We start from the raw sequence: 24,380 nt of genomic DNA, 5'->3' as shown, positions 1-24,380 counted from the left end.
GGCACGTTTCTTCTAGATTAGGAAACTCAAGATTGCAAACTTCTAAGTATCTCACGTGAAATCTTCTCTATCAATGCTCCAGGATTGCTACAATAATGGATGCTACAACAACGACTACTGCAATTGCATTGTTCCAAATTTGTTTCAATTCTTCTGTAACCAAGTTCTTTCCTTATTTTTTCAGGCCTATTGCAGTAGCATTCCTTCCTTGAAATTTGAGCTTCCAGTCACCTACAATTATGCATATGATCTAAGCATACAAATTATTCTAAATCAAACAAAATTGATTAAAAATAAACTAAGATAGATATTTATGCAAAATATAACTAAAATGCAATAAAACATATGATTTACTTTCTAAGTAATCATGATTTAAGTACAAAAGTGCCATGATAACTCTCATTTCATAGAGTTATCACACCCCCAAACTTAAACTATTATTTGTCCTCAAGTAATGACAACAACACTAACATTTCAATCACACACTCATGCACTAACAACTTAGCTCTATAATCAAATTTGTAAGGATTCTTCAACCCTCAGATCATACTCTTAATCATGCAAAATTGCCATATCAGTTCAATTCTAGATTTAGGCCTCATTTTGTCCAAAGTGTGTGTGTGCCACTTTGATCAAATTCCAGAGGTACTGCAGCATTGCACATACATTATATAACTCAGAGGTAAAGTATAAATACATTCACATGTGCAGGCTGAAGTCATAAACAAGTTCAAACTGTGTTATAACAATTTTTTTTGCGATTAAATTTTCTTTAATTTATCATTAATTTTTCATGTAAATGTCTATCACTTGTGTAGATTACTCAATCAATGCACATATCAGAGTTGCTACAGTAATGCTTGTAACATAATCTTATTTATGGACACCTTTTAACTCAAGGCTGAACATGTGACTCATGAACAGACCTGCCTACTCAATATCCCAGAAAGAAGACTTATATATATATGTATGTATGTATGTATGTTGCTACAACAATGGTTGTTGTGCAAATTTTAATGTACTCGCAAGCGCACGAATCTATTGTAGTATAGACTAATGGTGACGAGTGTCGATCCCACGAGGAGGTGGATTTTAATTATGTGTATAGAATTAATTTTGTAAATGGGTTGTTGGATTTATGGTGGAAATGATTTGGAATATGCTAAGACTTAAATTAAAATGGCGAGAATAAATTGTAAAATTGGAATTGCAATGGAGAGAATAAATTGAAGAGAAAATCTATTAAATTGACGTACTTGGGTATCTGGATCCGTATCAACATGCATCATGGGCTAAATAATCCGTATTAATGCCAATTAAATCATGAGGGGGGAATCCACACCTCATGAACCACGCTCTAATCAATATGGTGCTAAGGGCTTATCGTGCCAAATAATAATAACCTTATACTAGAGAGCCGGTGTAACCAAGGCGGTATCTAGACAAGACTATTATTATTTGTCGACGAGAAGTCAAAACATCCACAAAAATTAGAGGGGAAGAGAAAATAAATTTACCAAATTAAGCCCATGACACATGTTGAGACTTCACCTTCAACCCAAGCTTGAAAGAAAATTAGCCACTCATAATTGAACTAGGGGCAAAATGGAAATTTATTAAAATACGAAGAAAATACAAGATGGAGAAGGAATTACAGAAAATGGATCCCAAAAATGGATTTAGAGATATCCAATTAGGGGGGGAGAGGCCCCCTTTTTATAGATACATGGAGTAAATCATGGCCATCGGATTAAAAACAGTTTGGACGCTCAGGATTGCGCCACGTCATCAGTCAACAGTCCACGGTTTGACCACGCGGATGAACAGTAACACGGTTTGACCCGGATGAACAGTAACGCGGTTTGGTTAAAAATAATCCTGTGTGATGCATGCACCGTATGCGAGATTTTTCGTCCACTGATATGCTGCCATGTCACCATCAACAGTATATAAGAATTTTAGTCCAACAGGATCGTGACACCTCATCAGTCAATGCCACGTCATCGGTCCGTCTATGTGAACAGTGTCGTGAACAGTAACGTATACAATACCGTACACGTGAATAGTACCGTACATGTGAACAGTGCCATTTTTCCTTTTATGCTCCTCCTAAGGTTTTCGACCGTCCTGAGTTCAAAAGTGATGTCCGTTTTGCCATCTGATTTCTCGTTTATTGTGAAATGACTATGATGCCCCTAAAATACATAAAATACTTAATTAAAATAAAACACATGTAATTAAATCACAAGAAGGTTAAATACATAAAAGTAAGGGTTGTTAGTAAGACTTGAAATGTAAAATGACGGTTTTCTCCTTTATAAATATGCATTTTCTAACACTCAACACACCCCCCAACCAGCTTATTGCTAGTCCCTAGCAAATGAAGCGAAAATAAAATTCAAATTCAAAATGATTTTTTTAAAAAAAAAATTTAGAAACACTCGTGTTTATTCAATGAGATTAATGATAGCAATCAAATAAAAGTATAAGCATTATCTCCAGTCTAAAGCAACATCACACCCACATCAACCATCCACATGAATCAGCCCAGTAGACTTTGTTATAGCTACTTTCAAGAATGACATGTCAAACCCCAAAATCTCACTGGAAGTAGTGACACTCTCACAAAGAAATTAAACCCAATAAAAATAGTCACTCCAATGAATGATAATTGAGAGAAAATAATGAAGAAGTGATATCACATGCTCTCACCAAGATGAAATAAATATGCCCTCAGCTTAAAAATAATACGATCTCAAGTCAAATAAAAACTGTTAGTCAACCCAATTTATTTATTTATTTATTTTTATATGCACCACTACATCTTTTTAGCCCATATAACTAGCTTCTACTTCAGATTATAGTTCCTTAAAATCAGGAAGGACTTTTATTAGGATGTAACGTAGGCTAGGGACATGGTTAACAAAGAAAGGAAATAAGGAAAACAAAGTGTATGTTTGAGAAAAATGCAGAGAATTTTTTTTTTTTTTGAAAGTTGCAATGTGGATTTCACCTATTATTGTTATTTTTATTCTTTTGAAACAACAACTTTTGTTTTGTTGTTGTTTTTTTTTTTTTTTGGTATAACTTCACTGAACAACATAATTATTTACATTTTCTCAAACATAAATAGGTGATGGAACTTATAAGATATCGGGTAATACTCCAAATCGGAGTGGGTCAAGATGATAAGTTGACAAAGAAAATGTTTTTTTTTTTTTTTAAAGGCTCAAAAGGGTTAACTATGGATATTTAATAAAAGGGATGGCTAGAAAGGCTCAAACGGATCAAAGATGGCCTTTCCATCGTCTTTTAGGGCTCTAAATAACCTTCCATATCTACTAGTTAGATGGGCCTCCAAATGTAGCAACACACTTTTTTTTTTCTTTTTTTTTTTAAGGGTTAACTCAAAAGAAATCTAAAGATCGTATATAAAATAATAAACTGTTAAGCTATATAAAGAATGGGCAAAATGGTTACTCTCCAAGAAAAATGATAAGCTCAAAAACTCACTTGGTACTTATTATGACATGTTCATTCCTTCAAGCAACTCATATTTGTCTCTAACATCAACATGTAGAGTAGCAAACATAATGTAACATCACTTAAGACCAAAGATAATACAAATACTAAAATTTGAAATTAATCATGTCATCCAATGTTAAAACAAATCACACAATTTTTTTTTAAACAACATTCTACCCCCCAACCTATTCTAAACATGAAATGAAAATATGCATGCAGAAATGTGAAAATGATGCATAAAAACTAATTAGAAAAGTTACACGTAAAATGATAGAAAACGAAAATGATTTTATTATTATTATTATTTTTTTAAAGAAGATGCGTTTCTAGAGGAACTACACTCCATATTCAGCCATCTTCGACTCAAAAGTTGGAAAATGTATATTTATAGAGGAGAAATTAAAAAGAAGAAAAATAAACATAAACACATAATAAAGAAAAAAGAAAATGTCTGAATTTTTTTTTAAGTTTTTTTTTATTAATTAATTTTTTTTTAAACGATGAAGATGCGTTTCTAGAGTCACTACACTCCATATTCAGCCATCTTCAACACAAAAAGTTAGCAACAGTTAGTTTCTACAACAAAAAATTAGTAAAAACTTAACCAAAATTCCATAATTGTCGACTATTCCCTCCCCCCAACCAGAACGAAACATTGTCCTCAATGTTTGAAATGAAAGAAGTAGAGTTTAGAAGACATCACCTGGGTGGTGCAACACAGAAGAAAATATTTACAGGCGGAGAGTTAAATCTAATTTGTACTTCTTACTGCTGCTACTGTTACCATCATTATTTGGACGCTCCAACACAAAGGTCCAGGGGTCTGGCTCCGGTCTATAAGCTTGTAACAGATCAAGTAGCTCATTAGCAGTGTGAGCACAAATAAAGAGTTTTTTTACATTAGCGGGAATGAAATAGTTTTTTATTGCATGGTTAAGAAATGCGATAAAGCCATCATAAAAGTTATTGACATTTAACAAACCGATGGGTTTCTGGTGGATGTGCAGATGGGCCCAAGATGCTAGCGTGATAAGTGCCTCTAGTGTTGCAAGATCTCCTGGAAGGAAAATAAAAGCATCAGCATGATTAAGCATTTCAGTTATTCGTTTTCTTGCATAATTTCCTTTACCACAACCAGGCATGTATGCAATAAATTTTGGAGGTAACTCACCTGCTGATCGTACTTTAGCCTCGATTAACCAACGAATGTCAGCAGGTATGTTATTCCTCATGAGTAATCGCATGCGTTCGGACCGAGCTTTATAGATCGTAAGGAGGGCATTCTGAGGAAGTGAAGGGAATCGCTTGTGAAGTTTCGCTAGAATCTCGTTTCTGTCCATACCTTCGCCTCAGAATATCAGTTATTATGGGAAACTGAAGTAACCGACTTGATTGTCACGGAGTACCGTTATCCGCCACTTCACCGGGGTAACAAACTAAAGCACACAAACAGAAAAACAAATTAAAACACACAAAGAAAATTAAAATCGTCCTCTTATTGAATTTACCTCAAGCTCCAACTGGATGTCGTAAACACTTCTCTCAATGTCTCTGAGTTGGCTTTCTAAACCCTCAACATAGGCTACTAACTCTGGTGGTTGTAGAGCCCAAATGCGTTGTGTTTTACAAAATTGAATCTGCCTTTTGAGATGAGTTTTGACACGTTGAAGTGGTTTAAGAATGTTCAGGAGGAACGGTCTAAGTATGAGACTCATGATTAAAAATGATAAGAGAAAACTTAATGGTAAAATAAACACACTTATGCAAAAACAATTTCAATTAGCAAAAGAATAATAATAAAAAGAAAGAAAGAAAAATCAAATCAACGAAAAGAAAAAAAAATCAATTCAAATTTGGTGGGTCACTCAAATTTATTTCGGTGTCTTCGTATGTGGTTGGTACTCTAGATATGACTTTAATCTTTGACCATTAACTTTAAACGTGACACCGTTCTTTGGGTCCTTAATTTCAATTGTCCCATGTGGAAAAATAGTATGAACAATAAAGGGACCAGACCAACGAGAGCGTAACTTACCTGGGAATAGGTGCAAGCGAGAATTGAATAAAAGCACTTTCTGACATGGAGTGAAAGATTTTCTCATAATTTGCTTGTCATTGAAGACTTTCATTCGTTGCTTGTAAATCTTGGCATTTTCGTACGCATCATTGCGAATTTCTTCAAGTTCTGCCAGTTGTAATCTTCTTTCTGAGCTGGCTTGCTGCATGTCAAAATTGAATTTCTTGATGGCCCAATATGCACGATGCTCGAGTTCCACCGGTAGGTGGCAAGCTTTTCCATACACTAGCCTGTAGGGTGACATCCCAATCGGGGTTTTGAAAGCCGTTCTATATGCCCATAAGGCATCATCAAGTCTTAATGACCAATCTTTTCTGTCTGGCCTCACCGTCTTTTCTAATATGTGCTTTATTTCTCTATTGGAGATCTCAACTTGGCCACTGGTTTGCGGATGATACGGAGTCGCCACTTTGTGTGTGATTGAATACTTTGTCAAAAGAGCTTTGAATGCTTTGGTACAAAAGTGGGCACCACCATCACTGATTATCGCTCGAGGGAATCCAAAGCGTGAAACAATGTTGCTTTTCAAAAATGCTATCACCACCTTGTGATCATTGGTCCTACATGAAATTGCTTCTACCTATTTCGATACGTAGTCAACAGCAACCAAAATGTATTGATGGCCAAAAGACAAGGGAAAGGGTCCCATGAAGTCGATACCCCATACGTAAAAAATTTCAACCACTAAAATTGGATTTACTGGCATCATGTTCCTTCGTGTAATGCTCCCCATTCGTTGACACCTATCACATGAAGAACAGAAAGTGTAAGCATCTCGAAATATAGTTAGCCAATAGAAACCACATTGCAAAACTTTAGTAGCTGTTTTCTTAGCACTGAAATGGCCTCCACAAGCTTGTTCATGGCAGAATGAAAGAATATTCTGAATTTCATTTTCTGGGACACATCGTCTAACAATTTGGTCTGCACAATACTTGAACAAATAAGGGTCATCCCAAAAGAAATTCTTTATCTCTGCAAAGAATTTAGCCTTATCTTGCTTGGTCCAATGCTCTGGAAGTTTACCTGTAACAAGATAATTAACTATATCAGCATACCAAGGTAATACTTCCACACTCATTAATTGTTCATCTGGAAATGACTCATTCAATATTAATGGCTCTGTAATTGTGTCAAAATGGAGACGAGAGAGGTGGTCCGCCACAACATTTTCTGTCCCTTTCTTATCTTTGAATTCCAAGTCAAATTCCTGCAAAAGTAACACCCAACGAATTAGTCTAGCTTTTGCATCTTTCTTTGTGAGAAGATATTTAAGAGCAGCATGATCTGTGAACACGATTATTTTACAACCAATGAGATAAGATCGAAATTTCTCTAATGCAAACACTACTGCTAGCATTTCTTTTTCAGTAGTTGAATAGTTCAACTGTGCATCATTCAATGTCATACTAGCATAGTAAATAACGTGGGGAATTCGATCAACTCTTTGTCCTAATACTGCTCCTACTGCATAATCAGATGCATCACACATTAGCTCAAATGGTAAGCTCCAGTTTGGGGCCTGAATGATGGGTGATGATGTCAACAACTGTTTTAATTTTTCAAACGCCATAAGACATGAATCACTAAAGATAAAAGGTACATCCTTAGCAAGTAAATTGCATAAGGGTCTAGAAACTTTGCTAAAATCTTTAATGAAACGTCTATAGAAACCAGCATGCCCAAGGAAAGATCTTACTTCTCTGACTGTTTTGGGTGGAGGAAGATTAGAAATGAGATCCACCTTGGCTTTGTCAACCTCAATACCTTTGCTCGAAATGATGTGACCGAGAACAATACCTTGTTTTACCATAAAATGACATTTCTCCCAATTTAAGACCAAGTTCTTCTCGATACATCTCTGCAGAACTAGTGTTAGATGATGTAAACATTGATCAAACGAGTCACCAAAGACAGAAAAGTCATCCATAAAGACTTCAAGGAATCGTTCAACCATATCAGAAAAAATGCTCAACATGCATCGTTGAAATGTAGCAGGTGCATTGCATAATCCAAATGGCATTCTCCTATATGCAAATGTGCCAAAAGGGCAAGTGAAAGTAGTTTTCTCCTGATCTTTTGGTGCTATGGGGATCTGATTGTATCCTGAGTAGCCATCTAGAAAGCAATAAAATTCATGACCTGCTAATCTATCAAGCATTTGATCAATAAATGGTAAAGGAAAATGGTCTTTACGTGTGACAGAATTCAACTTCCTATAATCAATGCATACACGCCATCCTGTAGTCACTCTAGTGGGTATCAATTCATTATCGACATTGGTAACTACAGTGACTCCTGACTTTTTGGGGACAACTTGCACAGGACTGACCCATGAACTATCAGAAATGGGGTAAATGATACCTGCATCTAATAGCTTAAGGACTTCTGTTCTAACAACTTCTTTCATATTAGGATTTAACCGACGTTGCATTTCCCTAGTAGATTTAGCATTTTCATCAAGGTGAATGCAATGCATGCAGTCTACTGGATTTATACCTTTTATGTCTGCTATGGTCCATCCTAATGCTCCTTTGTGCTCTTTTAAAATATCCAACAACTTACCTTTTTGTTCATCGTTTAGGGATGATGAGATGATTACCGGTAGAGTGCTTTCTTCTCCTAAAAACGCATATTCCAAAGTGTTGGGCAATGGTTTGAGCTCGAGTTTTGGTGGTGATTCTGATGATGGGATGAGTTTCTTCTCTGATGGTGCTAGTTGTTCAACTCTTGACTTCCATTTATTAGTGTCCATGGATGGTGCTGAGTCAAGTAGGGCGTTGACCTCATCGACTGATCTGTCAATATCAAAATCCAAACCAAAGTGAGTTAAACATGTTTGTAAAGGATCATCACTAAGGTTTGAAAGAAAAGTGTCATCAACTAATGCTTCAATTAAATCCACATTAACAATTCCATCATCTGCACTGTGAGGTTGTTTGGCAATGTTGAAAATGTTTAGTTCCATAGTCATGTTGCCGAAGGACAACTGCATATTTCCAGTCCTGCATTGAATGTGAGCATCCGCAGTTGCCAAGAAAGGTCGGCCTAGAATAATGGGGATGTGCTTCCTTGAATCCTGTATTGGTTGAGTGTCAATTACAATAAAATCAACAGGAAAATAAAACTTGTCTACCTGGATAAGCACGTCCTCCACAATACCACGAGGTATTTTCGTGGACCGATCTGCAGGCTGTAACACCACTGGAGTTGGGTGTAATTCTCCCAGTCCAAGTTTCACAAATACTGAATAAGGCAACAAATTTACACTAGCTCCTAAATCCAACAAAGCATTCTCAATTGTGTGGTTCCCTATACTACATGAGATAGTGGGGGAGCCTGGGTCTTTGCATTTTAAAGGAATTTTATGTTGGAGTATAGAACTAACGTTTTCTGTTAAAAATGCCTTCTTTTGAACATGCATATTTCTCTTTTTAGTACAAAGGTCTTTAAGAAACTTGGCATAAGATGGAACTTGTTTAATAGCATCAAGCAAAGGGATGTTAACACTTACCTGTTTGAAGATTTCAAGAATCTCACCTGTGGATTTTCCCTTCTTGCCTTTAGCTAACCTCTGGGGAAATGGAGCTTTCGGAACATATTCTCGTGGGTTGGTTTCTTCTTTCTCCTCCGGTGATGATTCCTCAACATTCACAGGTACAATTTGATTTTCTTTTGTCACCGGCATCTCCACTTTGTTGTCGACTTCTTTTCCTTTTCGCAAGGTCATGACGGCTTTGACCTCTCCATGCTGCTGTGGTGAACTGGTACTTGCTTCATGCACTCCTTTAGGGTTAGGCACTGGTTGACTTGGAAACTTACCTTTCTCAACAGTCATTGCCAAGGTCTGAACTGAAGAAGCAAGTTGTCCCACCATCTTCTCGAGGCTTGAAACTGATTGGGCTTGTGAGTTGAAGCCCGCTCTCAATTCATTTCGTAGTCCATCAATGGTGCGGTTCTGTTGCTCAATCATAGAGTGAGTAAGATTCTTGAGATTCTGGAATGAATCCTCCCATGGTCTAGGTTGAGAGTAGTTCTGGTTCTGATTGTATGGTCTAAATGGGGGCTGAGAGGCTTGAGGATTTTGTGGAATTGGTTGCATTGGTGGAGCTGGAGCTGTTGGTCCATTCTGTTGGAATCCTTGAGACCATGAAAAATTGGGGTGGTCTCTCCATCCAGGGTTATATGTGTTGGAGTATGGGTTGTAATTTGATGGCTTTCTCATTACACCTATGGCATTGGCTTGATCTGAGTATAAGTCATGGTCATGTGGCTCTGTTGATTTAGCAGTCGATAACGATGCTATTTGTCGAGCAAGACCTTCAACCATCTCCTTGACTTCTTTGATTCCTGAAGTTGATTCGCCAATTTGAACCTCATTCACTCCTTTAATTCTTCTAGTAGTCCTGAGTGATCGACTCCGTTGTTGGGAATTATCTGCTTGTCGCTGGAAGAATTCCCAAATTTCTGATGCACTTTTTGACATTAGCTCTCCTCCACTTGTTGCCATTAGCCATTCTTGCACATTCGGCAATAATCCCTCCAAAAAGTATTGGCATTGGTGCCATTTCTCGTACCCATGATGTGGACACTTCAAGAGTAGCCCATTGAATCGCTCCCATGTTTCGAAAAATTGCTCGTCCTCTCTCTGGGTAAACTCCGAGATTTCCCTGCGAATAGCATTGGTTTTATGCACTGGGAAATATTTATTTAAAAATTTTGTTACCATTTGTTCCCATGATGTGATGCTATTAGCAGGTAAAGTATTTAACCATGAACGAGCTCTATCCTTTAAAGAAAATGGGAATAATCTAAGTTTAACATCATCGTCTGAAAAATTCTCGTATTTAAAAGTTTGACAAATAGCATGAAAATCATTCAGATGATTATATGGATCCTCATTTTCTAGGCCATAAAATGTGGGGTGACAATTTAGCACACTAGGTTTTAATTCAAAACTCCTAGCAGCTACATTTGGGTATCTTATACATGATGTGCTCAAATTTGCTAAAGGACTGAAATAATCCTTAAATGGCCTCTCCTGTGGTTGCAAATCCATTTTATTTTTTGCTTGTTTGTGTGTGCGAAGTGTTTTCTCAAGTTCAAGGTCTATAGGTTCAAGATTGGGTAATAATGACCTTCGACCATGCATGCAAAATAAAACAAAAAATAAAGATGGGAACAAAATAAATAAAAATAAAGAAGAGGGAGAAATTACGATACTAACCTTATTGCGCTATTACAAACTTTCTATAAAAATACACAAAAACAAATACGTGAAATAAATTAACTAAAAATTAAATTAATAAAATAAACAAAGAAAAATTACAAAGAAAAATAAATTGAAAATTAAATTACAGAATTTTAAAGAAGAGAAAAAGGAAAGAAATACTAACCTTTAAATGTAGATTCACTTTTTTTTTTTATAATAAAAATAAAAAAAATACAAGAAAACAAATAAAAGAAATTATTCAAAAAAATTAATTCTATGAATTAAAAGTACTTACCTCCCCGGCAACGGCGCCAAAAACTTGTTGTGCAAATTTTAATGTACTCGCAAGCGCACGAATCTATTGTAGTATAGACTAATGGTGACGAGTGTCGATCCCACGAGGAGGTGGATTTTAATTATGTGTATAGAATTAATTTTGTAAATGGGTTGTTGGATTTATGGTGGAAATGATTTGGAATATGCTAAGACTTAAATTAAAATGGCGAGAATAAATTGTAAAATTGGAATTGCAATGGAGAGAATAAATTGAAGAGAAAATCTATTAAATTGACGTACTTGGGTATCTGGATCCGTATCAACATGCATCATGGGCTAAATAATCCGTATTAATGCCAATTAAATCATGAGGGGGGAATCCACACCTCATGAACCACGCTCTAATCAATATGGTGCTAAGGGCTTATCGTGCCAAATAATAATAACCTTATACTAGAGAGCCGGTGTAACCAAGGCGGTATCTAGACAAGACTATTATTATTTGTCGACGAGAAGTCAAAACATCCACAAAAATTAGAGGGGAAGAGAAAATAAATTTACCAAATTAAGCCCATGACACATGTTGAGACTTCACCTTCAACCTAAGCTTGAAAGAAAATTAGCCACTCATAATTGAACTAGGGGCAAAATGGAAATTTATTAAAATACGAAGAAAATACAAGATGGAGAAGGAATTACAGAAAATGGATCCCAAAAATGGATTCAGAGATATCCAATTAGGGGGGGAGAGGCCCCCTTTTTATAGATACATGGAGTAAATCATGGCCATCGGATTAAAAACAGTTTGGACGCTCAGGATTGCGCCACGTCATCAGTCAACAGTCCACGGTTTGACCACGCGGATGAACAGTAACACGGTTTGACCCGACTTTGAACAGTAACGCGGTTTGACCCGGATGAACAGTAACGCGGTTTGGTTAAAAATAATCCTGTGTGATGCATGCACCGTATGCGATATTTTTCGTCCACTGATATGCTGCCATGTCACCATCAACAGTATATAAGAATTTTAGTCCAACAGGATCGTGACACCTCATCAGTCAATGCCACGTCATCGGTCCGTCTATGTGAACAGTGTCGTGAACAGTAACGTATACAATACCGTACACGTGAATAGTACCGTACATGTGAACAGTGCCATTTTTCCTTTTATGCTCCTCCTAAGGTTTTCGACCGTCCTGAGTTCAAAAGTGATGTCCGTTTTGCCATCTGATTTCTCGTTTATTGTGAAATGACTATGATGCCCCTAAAATACATAAAATACTTAATTAAAATAAAACACATGTAATTAAATCACAAGAAGGTTAAATACATAAAAGTAAGGGTTGTTAGTAAGACTTGAAATGTAAAATGACGGTTTTCTCCTTTATAAATATGCATTTTCTAACACTCAACAATGGTCATAGCTCTTGTTGTTTTTTTGACTTAAGTATGTATATATGGTGCATACTTAGCTCTGGTTACTCAGCAACTTAAGCCATTGGAGCGGAATTTATTTCATAACAGGCATAGTTCAACAAAAAGTTTCCTCCCAAACTTGAGATATTTTCTACCTTTTTTATGTTTTCATGGTTCTACTACAACATACTTATAAAACTCAATCAAAACTTCATTGTCAAGACAGAAATTCAACCTTCATCTATACACTGTTCTTACTTAGCAATTACAATTATTAAATGACACTCAATTTATCTTCATTAGATTATCCAATCCATACACAAATACTAGATAACATAGATTCACACAACACAAACACATGCACTTACAATCACATTATACACTGACACAATCCCCCCAAACTTAAGAGGTGCTGTGTAAAAAGAAAATATTATTTCTGTTTAAATTTTATGTTTGGCAGAAATTTTAGTTACTATAAAAATTCTCACCACATTATTTTAACTTGAGTAATTTTTTAATACAAAATTCAATGTTTCTAAATTAATATGAATATTAACTGTTGTTTCGACAAAGGTTATACAAAATTTTGTTAAGGATCAATATGAAAAAAAAAATTTATATTACTATAATAATTAGGGAAAAAGACACTGACACCCCTAAAGTTTGGAGTAATAATCATGAAGACCACTAACTTTTTAATAAAAGATACCAAAACTCTCTTTTGACCATAATATACTTTGATTCTATTAATTCAAAAAAAAATTGACTCCAATATTTTATAATAAATGGAGATACGATATTAAAATAAATATAATAATATAAATTCTAAAATAATTTCAATATTAAAAAAATATTTTAATATTTTACAATCTATTACATATATTTTATATATTAATATAAATTTTATAATAAATAAAAACATAATGTTAATTAATATATATATATATATATATATCATTTAAATAAAATTTTAAGGTAATTTCAATATTACTTGATACATGAGATATATTTAATTAATTGTAAAATCTATTTAATCCAAAGATTTATTTAAATTCTTTATAGAAAATAAAAATATTATTATAAGTATTAAATATAATAATTAACACTTTCAAAATAATTTTATACATTAGCCTACTAAACAATCTTAAATTATTTACATTTTTATTTACTAAAAAGTTTTAAAATTAATTTTTTAGTTACTATATTCAAATGTTATTATAGTAAAAAAGAGGTCTTCGTATCCCTCAATGAAAACTCATAGTTTTCATGACTATTTTCCTAAACCTTAAGGATGTAGTTGTCCTTTTGCTTAAGGAATATTTAAAAAATTACAAATTTTGAACTAAATTTTACAAGAACTTATATAAGAGTCAAATTGGTATATATTTTTAGGAACATTATTTCTTTCTTAATTGTGATTCAGTCTCCCACATATCTTTATTTGAACATTGCTGACTGCATCAATCATGTCCATGATAGATTATTACTTCTTTTTTAATGAACCTCAACGGTAAGAGGAAGTTTTATTGATTAGAACAAAAAATTGTTCACCCTAGTCAAGGGAACATAATAACAGATTGTTACACGTAACCTATTATTTCATACATCACAAAACAATTACATTTGTAATTAAAAGAGAAAAACAACAACAACAACAATTGCTAAAAGTTAAAGCAAGGATCATAGGGATACAAAATAATAATAATAATAATAATAATAATAATAATAATAATAATAATAATAATAATAATAATAATAATAATAGTGCCATTGAAATTTGTTGTATTATATATAAGAAGAACCAACAGCCGGGACATCGAGTTCTTCATTCACTCTCAGCGAACAAAATGAATAAGGAGAGATTCGGCATAGTATAACTGCAAATATTATGAGATAACGCATAATAAGAAGTTAGTTTTGGAAATTGGAATTTAACTCATTTAATTAATCACATCAATTTGATATTTAGTAATATTTAACACATCATCATATTAATTAATTAAGAAGAATTAATTTACACTTGCCTGCCAAATGAACATGTAAAAAGAAAATATTGATGCATTGTTAGACAGATCAACATTTCGAGCTCGATGCCAAAGAAATAAAAGAAGTGTGACGTGGCCTATTATCTGTAAGGAATTAAAAAAAAAATCTTATATGAGGGATAAGATAAAATTAATTTTGAGCACATATTATCAAAAGGCTAAATTTAATTAACGCTTGAAAAAAAACATAATTCAATTCTTAATTACCGTTACAAGCTTGCTTAGCAGGAAAGATGAGGAAGCTCCAACAAATACCGCGGCTCCATACGCAGTGGAGAGCATATAAACAGATAGCCAAAGTACCTTATATTTTGAGAAGAAGATAAAATTTGTAAGCCAGTTTTTATGTTGTTATTCATTAATTTGATTCTCTATTGCATGTAAAGGAAAATTAAGGATGAATAAGGACAGCATCATACATAATTATTAATCTGAAACACAATCATAGATTGTTGAGATTAATTCCAATGTTTAATTATTATGGCCTTAAGAATAAAATAATAATAATAATAAAGTTTTTACTAATTTACTCACTTTTTCTTTCCCTAGTATGACACTAAGTGTTTGAATGCCATGTTCTCTATCGCCTTCAACATCATGTAAATCCTGTTCAAATTAAACAAAAAAAAAGGGTTAATTAGTAGCCACCAATTGTATAAACTGTGGATTCGACGTGTTACAATTTTATAAAAGATTTCGACACCTACACTTATAAAATACAGAGATCGTATCTGAGAATAATTATAAATGTACCTTGACAAATGCAATTGCAACGGATATGAAGGTCATTAAAGCACTTGCAAACATCAATGGTTTTGTGACTTCCATAGGTCTGCCAAGCACATATTTCTGTGTACATGTAACAAATCCATCTCATCAGGAAAAAAACACAGAAAATTAAGATTTTTTTTTTGGTTCTACATAGTTTACTAAAATTTAACAGTAATTTTAAATCATAATTATCAATTTTATTGCAGATAATATTTATATTTCTAATAAAATATGTATGATTCGTTATTATTACAATCAAAGAAGAGGACTGTCGTTTCAATTCTATCCTTTCCGAGAAAGTGATAAAAACCCCACCTGTCGTTTCAAGAAATATATCATTACCCCCTCTTAATTATTTTAAAACCCATAAAAACCCCGCCTTTAAAAGAAATAATTAACTGTTAATTTTTTTTAATTTTACGTTTTACTATTTTCCTCGTAATTTTTTTTTAATTGATCAATGAAATTTTTTATCACATCCAAGATGAGATAATAAAAATCTCATATCAATAAGATGAATAATTTTAAAATACCTGGACGTGGAAGAAGAAAGGAACTGCTGGAATAAGTCCGCACATGAACACCACACAGACTGCGGCTAGAAATGAATTTCCCTTCCATCTAAGAAAGGGGAGCTGCATTATTGAAAGTCACCAATCACATGAACTTAGTTAATTATAAATAAAAAATATCACTTTATTTTTAATAATTTCAAATAAAAAAATATTTAGATAATCAACTAATTCAATCGTCATTATTATTATTTTTGTGATTTGGGTCTCTCAACCATGTTCGACAAAGTTTGAACTTAATTATTTTACCTCGCAGGGTAAAAATATTGATATACCCACAAAATATCTTAGCTTCAGCAATTTAATGTTATTCAAAATTAAAATTTTTAAATAATTTACGAGTACTATTTTATTAATACAAAATACATTTTATAAAACCAATTTGGGAGCTCACCTGCGCGGAGTAAGCAGTTGCAATAAAAAGCCACACGATGACGCCCAAAACAAGTGGTGGAGATCGCAGCATAATTGCGGAAGCCAGACCCTGAACATGCAGATCAGTGAATCAAATAAATAAAGCCTATACATCTTTAATTAGAAGGTAAATACAGAGATCAATAACGATAATTAAAGAGAACCTTTTCCTAGCTTGCAACATTTTCACATACTAAGTTTGAGTTAATTAAGAAATGAAACCTCAACGGATTATTAATTAATAGTTTATTTGGCTAGAGACTCAAATTCGAATTTTTAAAAGGTAGAGTATCAAAAACTAATTTGTACTCTGCCTATCCCTCTATTTTTTTTAAATTAAAAAAAAAGAATTAAAAAGTGAAAAATCAAGACAATTAATTAGAAAATAGTATTTTTTATCGTATAAATTAAACAGAAATTATTTATAGGGAGCTTTATTCGTTGGCAGTTGCTTACCATCAATGCAGATATCCAAGTAATTGCAATCCCAGTTCCCACTGAAAATTCACCCGAAGCCAGTGGCAAATAAGGCTTGTTAACCTTTGACAAAACAATATTAAGTTGATTCATTAGAAACAGCTGCAAAGTATGTATGTATGTATATGTGTATGTATGTGTGTGTGTAAAATAAAGTTAGTTTTTAACTCTCTTAAATTATATGGTTTAAGAGCGTGTCCGCATTAATAAAAACAAAATGAGAACATCCGCACCTGAGAATAATTACATGCACATATTATCTTTTAAAAATGAGAATACTTCTACCTAAAAATGATTATATATATAGTAAAAATGACATCTACATACTCAAAGTTTGGGGAAATGTTATGTAGACCTCCAAGTTTTCAATACAAAGACATCAAGACCTCCTTTGACCATAATAAAAAAATTTGAAGTCAATTTTTTTTAATTACTATAGACAAGAGGTATTATGGTAAAAAATGAGTATTTGTATTCTTCACTTAAAATTTAGGGTCTTCATAACTATTTTTCTAAATCTTAGAGATGTAGCTATTTTTTTCTTTTTTTTTTTATACACGCACACATATTCACATACGAGCATGAGATTAATTAACATATAATGTAAAAACTCCATGCAATTAATATTAATATTAATTCTCTAATTTGTTCATTATATTACATATTGTGTCAGCATCAAAGTAAGAGTAATACACGTACCTTGTCTATTTCAACATCAGCCACCTGGTTTACGGCCGTCCCGTAAATGTGCATCAGTAGTAAAAGCACCAAAGGCTGAAATTTCAAGAAGAATTAATTTATTATTTCAAAGTTTTCACTCGTCAAATAACATCAATTATAAAATTAATATATATATTTGTAATTCTCTCATTCTAGCACTTTATATTTACGTACCTTTAATAATCCGATGAAGAAGGTGGGAGTCAAGTCAGCAAGTTTTTCTACCGGAAGAAGAGAATTCGACGTTGTCGCTATAAGCTGATTAAAGGAAAACCAAAAAAAAAAGGGTCATATATGTCATTATCAATTGTCATATGTTTGAGTTGGTGATAAGTTGGCCATTTCTCTTTTTTTTAATAAGTTGACCATGTCTCTCCTCTTCAAAATGAAGGTTCGAGTGTTAAGAGTTCATTTTTCAGTGTTAATGAGTTGAGTTCGGTAATTTTTTTTTAATTTTTTGGAAAGAAAACAAGAAGGCTGAAGTTTAAACTGCCGACATCACATGATTAAGGAGAGAATTGGTTACCATTAGATTAAATTTAAAAAAAAAAAAGGAACAGATGATGGAGTAGACTGAACTCACAAGGCCAAAACAAGAATATGGATAGATAAAACGGTAGAGTGCATTTAAGTTCTTGAGAAGAACATTCTTTGAATTCTCATCTCCATCTTCAGATTTTGATGCATAACCATGTTGCAACGTGACGGCGGGAAAATGGTCATTTTTGTTGAACGGCTTGTAGACGACGTCGTTTCTCTGAGTAATTTTATTGGTACAATAAAATGAATTTTCCGAGCATTTGACAGCGTACTTCTTGCCTTGACCATTGTTTAGAACGCCATGAATATGCGTCGCCGGCGGCTGGTGCGTTTTAACGCAACCTGAAATGGCCATGGTTAATTACAGAAAAATTATAATGTTAAAAGGGTATTCAAAATGTGACCTTTCACCAATTAAAATTAACCAGCTAGTTTTTATTGGTAGAAACAAGCAAAGGATAGTACGCGTGCAATACTGTTACCTAGCACTAGCAGTATTACTGTACTATGCATGGATTTTTTATTTTTTTCCTCTCTTCTTGCGTTCCTAAGGCGGCCGAAAAAAAATTGGCTTGAATGTAAATAAAGTGAAAAATAAAAACAAAACTCAATCTTAACTACTCATTAAACAAGGAAAGGAAATAATAAATGAGAGAATAAAAGATACGGAGAGGATCCTTGTCGTTGAGCAAAACTTTAGTGATGAAATTTTTATAATATTATGATTGGTAGTTAGTTCAGCATAACTCGACAGCGGGTACGAGAGACTCAGAATGGAACAGGACACTCATGGGGAAACGAGAGACTTACGGGAATGTTGTACATAAGGATGGTATTTTGGAGAGAAGCTGGAAATGGCAAGCATTTGAAGCATGATTTTCGTCCTCCCAGTAAGCGATAACTCTATTGTGCGATGGGATTGACAAGAGTTTGGAGCCAAAAAGAGTCAATAAATAGATGTCCAGTGCATGAACACCCGTGGCAAGCCGCCATAATCTCTTCATCAAAAAGCCCACCGAAAAAATCCCATTGATTTAGACAGACTAAAAAAATTATAAAACGGAAGAGAAAACTGAAACATGACAATCGCGATTTTTTATTTTTTATTGTTTTGAAAAACGATGCCGAAAATCCTTGAAAAACCAATGGGAAAAAGCAATACGATTTGATTTACCAACTCCGGTCGACCATTGTTTTTCACCTGAAAATTTTTCCTTCCAAATGGCTCGAATTCAGCGGCTCGCGGCTACCATTCTTCTTTACCATATCATTGTTATTGTTTTAACTTTTAAGGGAAAATGACACAATACCCTCGACGTTTAGACAAGAAACATAAGATCTTTAATATTTTAAAAAAGTATTTAAACTTTTATTTATTAATGAAAACCGTTTCGTTAAATCATTAAAAGGTTAATATCGTAATTGCAGATTAATAGCAAATGAATTGACCAAAAACCCACGCACACTTGACACGCACAAACAGAACACACGCACACTTAACACACACGAACAGAACACACACATACCCTTAACACACACGAACAAACCACACATACACACTGCTCCCAGATCTTAGACAAATCCTTTAACAGACACACACTCACACGGTTTGCCGGAAACTGCTCACGCTGCCGGAAGTTGCCGGAACTGCTCGCGCTGCCGGAAGTTGCCGGAACTGCTCGCGCTGCCGCAAGGTGCTGGAACTGCTCGTGCTGTCGGAAGCTGCTGGAACTGCTCGCGATCAAGGAAGCTGCTGGAACTTCTGCTCGTACGTCGATCGAGACCGCGTCTGGTTGCCGGAACTACTCGCGATCGAGGAAGCTGCTGGAACTTCTGCTCGTGCATCGATCGAGACCGCGTCTGGCTGCTGGAACTGCTCACGTTTGGCTGCTGCTCGTGCGATCGAGGAAGCCGCGTTTGGTTGCTGCTCTTGCTTGCGGAATCCAGGGTTCAATTCTCTTAAAACTAACTTTTCTCTCTTTAATTTTCATTTTTTTTACGAAATTAACTTTATTTCTTTTTATTATCATTCAAAATTTATGCTTTTGAGATTTGAGAAAAAAATTCTAATAGATTTAAAGTGGTATAAAAAATTTCTAGCCTGTTTGATGCATATGTGATGTATGTGCGAGAATATAAATAAATGATTGCGAGAATTTTTTTTTTTGGTTTATGGTTGTTTGATGAACAGAGTTCTTAATTTGTCCAGTTTATTGGAGATTTCTTACTAATTACTTTTGTTATTTCTTTTTTATCAATTTTTAGATGTCCATGGAATAAATGAATCAATTTTATTTTGTTATATCTAATTAGTTGGGTTAGAATGCTACCTAGGTGAGATATTATGCATTTGTTTTTTAATGGTCTTGGAGCATGTGAATTTTGTGCTTAATTTTTTTTTTCTTTAGGTTTTTATATAAAAATAAAGTTTATATACTAATATTTATACACTAATCGGGCAGCAACAACCACACAAGCTATGAGAGGAAGCTCACAAGCTAGTAGTTAGAGTTGTCATATAAATTTGTGAACATATTATGTTTTTTTTTTCAAAAAATATTATGGTTATTGTTGTAATGTTTACCAGTACCAATTTGATACAATATTATGATATAAGAATTTTTTGTTATGTTTACTGGATTGGTGGTTTTTATGTCTATTCGATATGTTATTTAGTACAATTAAGATTTTGTAATTATTGTTGTAACTATTTTTTTTTTGTTGATTATACAAGTTTAAATGATTGACATATGAAGAATTGTTATTTTTATGGCATTAATAACCAATTTTATTTATTTTTATTCTTGAGCAATGGATTAAATTTATTTGGCTTGAAGAGAAAATTTGACAAAAAATTAAATAGAGAAATTGAGCAATGAAGGCATATTTATAATTTTATTAATAATATAAGGATAAATCGGACAATGAACAATTATTTTTTAATGTGCTAGAAGGGTATAATGGTAATTACACGTTAAAAATTATAATTTCTGTTAAAAAATAATTTCCGTTAATAAATGGGGATCTGAATGTCTTTTTTAAAATATTAAGGGATTTTGTGTCTCTTGTCTAAATGTTGGGGGTCTCCGTGTTATTTTCCCTTGTTTTAATAATTTTACTCATTTAAAGATGAGTAATGATACAGCCACAAACTCTTGTACAAACTTATTTTGTACAAACTGACGTGGCATTAATTCATTGGTTGAATGAAAATATAAATTAATAAAAATAAATCATGTGGGCCAAGTGATATTTAATTCAATCAATCTTATCATGCCACATCAGTTTGTACAAAATAAGTTTGTACAAGAGTTTGTGGCTGTATCATTACTCTTTAAAGATTTACCAACTCCAGCAATAATAAATACTTTGAAGGGTAAAAGCTTGTTTAGTCCCTATATTATGAGATTAGTGTCCATTTAGTCCCTGTATTTTTAAAAACACCTCAAAACGTCCCTGCTACTAAATATTGACACTTATGCCATTATTTTTTTTATTTTTAACTTGCTTTTACAATATTACATTTTTACAATAATGTTTCTTTTTTGGATATTAATAAAAAATTAAATTATCAAATTAAACTCAAAAATAAAATAAAAACAAAAAAGGTATATATTAATTTTTGTGGAAACTCACGAAAAAATTAATATCGTAAAAAATTACATTATCAATTTTTTTAGAAAAATTAATATTTTAACTCAAGAGTGTGTTCCACAAAAATTAATATATATTATTTTATTTTATTTTATTTTTTGTTGTTAAACTGGTAATTTATTTTTTTCTTTTTAATAATGTCTAAAAAAAATATTATAATAGGGTTATTTTTTTCTTTTTAATAATGTCTAAAAAATTATTATAATAGGGCAATATTATAAAAATAAGTTAAAAGGAACAAAATATAATGGCAAAAGTGTCAATAATTTAATGGTAGGGGTGGTTTGAGGTATTTTAAAAAATATAGGGACTAAACGGGCACTAACTTCAAAATATAGGGACTAAACGAGCTTTTACCCTACTTTGAATTTGAAGATATGGTGCAAAACAATTTTTTATATCTTCTTAGCAGTGGAATAAGTCAGGAGCGTTTTTTATTATGTAATTGATGATGCATAATATTAGGTTAAGTTATTTCTAATTAATATGATGTTTAGAGTTAGAGAAATAATAACCATTTAATTAACTTTCTATTTGATGTTTGTAAGTAGAACCAGCCCATGATAAATTTCGTGTCTCTTTAATTATATACTTGCCCCTAAGACACCGATTACTCTAATGATCATAGTGTAAAAATTTTTGAAGCAAACCTCGACAAAATGAGGGAAATTTCTTGAAGTAAAAGATAAAACAAATAGCCAGTTATGACTTATGAGGAATATAATAAACCTTATCCTCCCATAATTAAAAACAAAGAAAGTTGTCCAAACAAACATAAACACATACAATACAAGAAAAGCCAAATGTAACCAATAATTAACTAAATCTATTCTATAGCTTGCTAGCTCAGCCATGACTGTCCTTGAAAGCTATGACATCACGAGAAAACTGATAATAGATGACAAGAGTTTTGTGATAAATCATGAGTAAAAGTTCTTAAATTATAAAAGCATGACAAATTTGTGATAAATTTTTTATCTATAAAAAAATTATTATGTACTTATGATAGACTTTTTATATATCAATAACTAATGGCCTATTGGTGATAAATATTTACTCTATCACGTATTTTCATCATCATCATCATCATCATTATTATTATTATTATTATTAACAACAATATTTACTAGTTTTATGTGTCGTTTATAAGTTTTTTGTTTCATTTCACACTTAATGTCAATCTACAAGTTCTATGTCATTTTTCTAAGTTTTTGTTTTGTTTATAAGTTCCTATTGCAATTTACAACTCCAACATTAATTTATCAAATTTTCCATCAATTTACTAGTTTTATGTATGGTTTACAAACTTTTTATTTCATTTCACACTTAATGTCAATTTACAAGTTTTATGTCAGTTTTCTAAGTTTTTGTTTTGTTTGCAAGTTTTTCTTGCAATTTACAACTCCAACGTTAATTTACCAATTTTTCCATCAATTTACTAGTTTTATGTGTGGTTTACAAATATTTTATTTTATTTCACAATTAATGTCAATTTACAAGTTTTATGTCATTTTTTAAAGTTTTTATTTTGTTTACAAGTTTTTCTTGCAATTTACAACTCCAACATTAATTTACCTATTTTTCCATTAATTTACTAGTTTTATGTATGATTTACAAATTTTTTGTTTTATTTCACACTTAATGTCAATTTACGAGTTTTATATCATGCTTCTAATCATATGTATGATTTATAATTTTTTAGTTTCATTTCATACTTAATGTGATTTTACGAGCTTTATGTTGTTTTGTTCAATTTTTTTTTATTTCTTATAATTCTGAGACCAATTTTCAAATCTAACATTAATTTACTTAATTTTCTGTCAAGCTATCCTATGTGTGGATTACAGTTTGTTTGTTTAATTTACAGTTAATATTAATTTATGAGTTTTATGTCATTTTTCAAAATTTTGTAATTCTTACAATTCTGAAGACCAATTGACCACTCCAATATTAATTCGCTTCTTTTTTTCAACATTAATTTAGCTTAGTTGACCCGACCCATATCCTATGCGAAATAAATTAGAGAGTTAGACTATTGGCAATCTTTTGGAAGTCATTGAAACCATTTTTGTATATTTATAATTTTAGATTGTATGAGATTTGAATGATAGTAACACATTTACAATGATTATGAATTTAACTAATGAGCCCGTAATGGATCAATAGTATATTCACAAGGATGGCAGTGGGTCGAGTCGGGCCCGTGCTTAGCCATAGTAACACATTTATAGTGATTATGAATTTAACTGATGAACTCGTAATGGATCAATAGTATATTTGCAAGGATGGTAGTGGGTCCAGTCGGGCCCGCGCTTAGCCATTTCTGAGCCTGACTCTATAACTGAAATAAAATTTTCAAGCATAAAAAAGCCTGATTATTTGAAAGGCTAGGCCTGATCACACTTTCTTTTAATTTTTTTTAATTTTTAGTTAATTTAAAATTTAAAAATTGGGTGTAGCCTCCCATATACATTACATTATAAAAGCTTCAGAAATTGTTTGAAGTAACATAAAAATAAAAATTACTCAAGGTCGTAACCGTATTATTACATAAATAATAAACTTAATATATATATATATAACAATTTTTTTAAGTTTTAGGATCAGGTCGGGCCGGGTCGGGCATATAGGTCTCGAACCTTGATCTGAATTTAATCGGGCTCTAATATTTAGGCCCG

The 24,380-nt window shown here is 32.7% G+C and overlaps 1 protein-coding gene and 1 non-coding gene across 11 annotated transcripts in view; one reads left to right on the top strand and one right to left on the bottom strand.

Moving 5' to 3' along the window:
• LOC102615433 (tobamovirus multiplication protein 1) overlaps positions 1-24,380 on the bottom strand; it is a 109,587-nt gene that overhangs the window by 24,630 nt on the left and 60,577 nt on the right. The window lies entirely within an intron of this gene.
• LOC127902013 (small nucleolar RNA R71) lies at positions 10,177-10,280 on the top strand. Its single transcript, XR_008054418.1, has one exon. It is a non-coding gene; the product is annotated as a small nucleolar RNA R71 (small nucleolar RNA).

Source organism: Citrus sinensis, chromosome 4 (assembly GCF_022201045.2).
Source record: "Citrus sinensis cultivar Valencia sweet orange chromosome 4, DVS_A1.0, whole genome shotgun sequence".
NCBI classification, from domain to species: Eukaryota; Viridiplantae; Streptophyta; class Magnoliopsida; order Sapindales; family Rutaceae; genus Citrus; species Citrus sinensis.
This window is presented reverse-complemented; position numbering and strand designations above follow the sequence as displayed.